Below are 3,613 nucleotides of genomic sequence, written 5' to 3'. Positions count from 1 at the left end.
GATATAAATACTGTAGGTTGACCTATTACTGAAATGTTTACTGTACAGAATTTTGTTTAACTTCAGTCCTTACAGAATACAATTGGCTCCTGAAGGCATTTAAGAGACTGCATCCAGACAGCAAGCTGCAGCCTGTGTCAGCACCACTTGAAGGGCCACTGGGGACTGTGCTGGAGCCCTGTTCAGGCAGAGGAAGCAACTGCCATGGATCTGCCGTCCCTGTTCATTGCAGAGGAGTTGGCCCAGACAAGCTTTAAAGATCCCTTGCAACTCAAACTCTATGATTCTATGAAAATAAATGGATTCCAGCAGCTCAAAGAGGTACCTGACGTTAACTGTGCCTGAGCCATCTTCAGGAGGGCTTAGGAAGTGGTAAGAAGCATAGCCTGATCTGGCAGATCTCTTCTTTCTGTATTGGTTGGCAACCCTGCACACAGCATAGGGGATGAAACTAGATGATTATTATGGTCCTTTTCAACCCAGGCCATTCTACGAGCCTGGGTTAGGACTGCAGTCTTGGATGCAGCAGGAGGAAGAGACAGACCAGAGCTGAAAAAAAAAAAAAGAAAAAAAAAAAAAGAATGAAAATCATACTTATTTTTAACCAGCAGCACAATTTCTGTATCACAGAAGAGCTGTACAAGTCACACTGACCCTTCTATGATTGGTATGCATATGTTTAGAGCACTGCTTCAGGAGAGGGCAAGAGAGTCTCAGGACTGTGGGAGCCCTTCCACTTATAGCTATGAATTAATTCCAATTAGCCCTAGAAATGAGCCTCTCTGGCTCTTTGTTCTCTGAAATTGTGCTTTTCGGAGACAGGCTCTTCAATTAGCAGCTAATTACGATGGTCTTGAGTCCTCATGGATAGATGGGGCATAAAAAGCCACAGCCCTTGACAGCTGTGGGAGATCTGCCTTCAGCTTGAGAAGCAGAATTATTGATATCGATTCCAAGGGTCTTTGGCTCCTGTCTGTAAATCCCTCACAACCTGAAACAACATTATTTGTGACACTACTGAGAATTATTTGATGCTGTGAGCTCTGGAAAATACATCACAACTCCAGCCCTCACCAAACGTGCTGAAATCAAAAGTAGACAAGCTGTATGCCTGATGGCGTGTCTCTCCTCTCCACTTCTACAGCAGTGGATGAGGAAAGCAGATGCACACCCCGGCATGTTTTGAGGAACAATTGGGTGTTCCCAGGCTGTGTTTTGCTATCACCTGCTTTCTCTTTAAATGTTGTTGCACAGTGATTTTAGTAAGGCTGCCCAGGGAGGTGGTGGAGTTGCTGTCCCTGGAGGTGTTCAGTAACAATGTAGATGTGGCACTGAGGGACATAGCTAGCAGCTATGGTGGGGATGTGCTGATGGTTGGACTAGATGAGCTTAATGATCTTGATGGTTTTAAGATTCTACGATTCAGCTGTCCATAAATTTGTCTAACTTGTTCTTGAATATGCCAATACTACCCACACCCTTAGTCTTTTGCAGGAATAAGTCTCAGGGAGTTACTACTCCCTGTAAGAGAAATGGGCTTTCTTTCATCTATTTTCATCTATTTTCATCTCATTCAAACATTGTTTTTCTAGTGTGCACTCTCACTTTCAAGCTGCATGCAGTACTTCATTGCATGCAGAAGGAGAAAATGGTTTGTTTGTTTTTTAATCTGTCTGTACTAGGGTCTGTGTGTACAAGCAGTACTTCCTGAAGGACATGACAGAACCGTGCTAGCAGCACGATTTTCAGCTACTTGTAGATATACATTGCTCTAACATAACTGGAAATGCAGTCTGCTCTGCAGTTCTCACGTTCTTCTTGTATGACTCTTTCTCTGGAGATCTCCATGGAGCAGTTATTGTCTGCTATTTCCTTGGCAATACCAGAGGGGGATTAGCAGCACTGAAAGGACTGCAGAGAGGACTGCTTTGAGATAAAATTTCTCTGCAGTTAAGCTACAGATAAGATGAATGCCAGCTCCAGTTGGCCACAGACATTCCTCCATTGCAGATCTATGTCTGGATATGAACTTTGCACAGATATCAATTATTTCCATGCTGCTGTAGAAAGAATCCCTAGACCCCGACTAAATTTCAACCTCAACTAAGTCACACATCATATCTTTGGTCCAGAGCGTGGAAAGCAAAGCCCTGCTACTGGCTTTGTGCATAACAGCACCTCTTTCCTCTATATAGGAAAGTATATATACTAGGAAAAGAGTGACTGAAGCTTTGCTTTTGTGTCACAGGCCTGAAACACAGTATACACACTGCTGCTGCATTATAGCTCCAGTTATCTGTAGATTCTCTCCCAATGCAAAAAATTATGTCCTGAAGGGAAAACAATCAACTTTAGACTAAATTAGATTACAAAACAGTTATGTTGTCTAACATCTTTATGAAGTTTTTTAGCATTTCTCTTTCCTACAGAAAACAGAAAGTACTTGAAGTAGCAAATTAATGTAAGATAGGGGTAAACACCCATCACAAAGGGCAGCGATGCATTCGATCCCACCCCGGGCAGAGAAAGGAAAGAGATAAGCTCTCCAAGTCTCTTCCAGGATAATTTATGTGAGTTTGTTAAACAGCAACAAACTGAGAAAGCACACCTCTGCTTTTGTTTCACATAGCACTTGTCAAGCACGTCTGCTAGGCAGAGCTGCCAGTCTGCTGCTTCTCTCATGGCATATTATAAGCGTATGAGCTAGTTGCTTTCAAAGAGGTAACTTACAGGGTCCAAACATAAGTACTGCTGCAAACAAAATGCTTCCCTAAATACTCTGAAATCCAAAAGTTCGTCCTTAGCAACATAATTCAAAACGGTGATATCAGTGGGAAAACCACTATGAAGGGCAAAGAGGATGGACGTGGGGAAAAGAAAAAAAAGAAAAAAAAAAGAGGCAGGAAGGGGAAAAGTGTATCAGAAGAAAACTGGAGCACTGGATACTCCATACTTACAACCACCAGGATGTCTCCACTCCATCATCACAGTGAAAGGAAGAAGGTCCATGGCAAGGAGAAACTGCAACAGCCACTATGATGGTGAACAATCAAAGGAAGCTGAGGAGAAGAACAATATACTGGCAAACACTAAAAAACAAGGGAGAAACTTAAGTGCGTATGCAATAGCATGCAGTGTTCTGTAGCATTCTTAATGCTACATTTTTAAATTACCCTTGTTATCAAACAAAAAACAATGGGTTCTTTTACAGAACTCAGAGTTTTTCTACATACGGAGCCACTTTTCTGTTTCCTATGAATGAGCACACTTCACTTGTTCAGGTCTGCTTTCTGTTCCTCTTCCCTTGCCACCCACCTTCTTACATGCCCAGATAAGCTGTTGAGAACCAAGGACAAGTTTCCAGCCCTTAAAGTCACCCTCCATGAGCTGTAATCACTGATCTTAAGCAAGGCTTCCAGCCTGCCCTGGCTGCAATGTAAAACACAAGTATTTAAGTGAGCCCATTTCATCAGGCAATTGAGGCATGCTAAGAGCACGCACATGGTTAATTAGTATAGTTCAGCCAACAGGCAATAACTCATTAAGCTACAGTAACTCGACTATGTTTGATCATGTGCTTTATGCCCTAAGGTGCTTCATAAGTAAAGCAGTA

The 3,613-nt window shown here is 42.5% G+C and overlaps 1 long non-coding RNA gene across 1 annotated transcript; it reads right to left on the bottom strand.

Annotated features, from left to right (window-relative positions):
- Positions 1–269: 269 nt before the first annotated feature.
- On the bottom strand, positions 270–3,328 carry LOC122178397. The gene is made up of 3 exons (XR_006178313.1): positions 3,316–3,328; positions 2,958–3,059; positions 270–549 (listed from the first exon to the last, which is right to left on the bottom strand). It is a non-coding gene; the product is annotated as an uncharacterized LOC122178397 (long non-coding RNA).
- Positions 3,329–3,613: the final 285 nt, after the last annotated feature.

The sequence above is a fragment of the Lagopus leucura genome, unplaced genomic scaffold, assembly GCF_019238085.1.
Source record: "Lagopus leucura isolate 7727_CA_CO unplaced genomic scaffold, USGS_WTPT01 Super-Scaffold_100001, whole genome shotgun sequence".
Taxonomy (NCBI): Eukaryota; Metazoa; Chordata; class Aves; order Galliformes; family Phasianidae; genus Lagopus; species Lagopus leucura.
The sequence above is the reverse complement of the archived record's forward strand: the minus strand, read 5'-3'. Positions and strand labels throughout refer to the sequence as shown.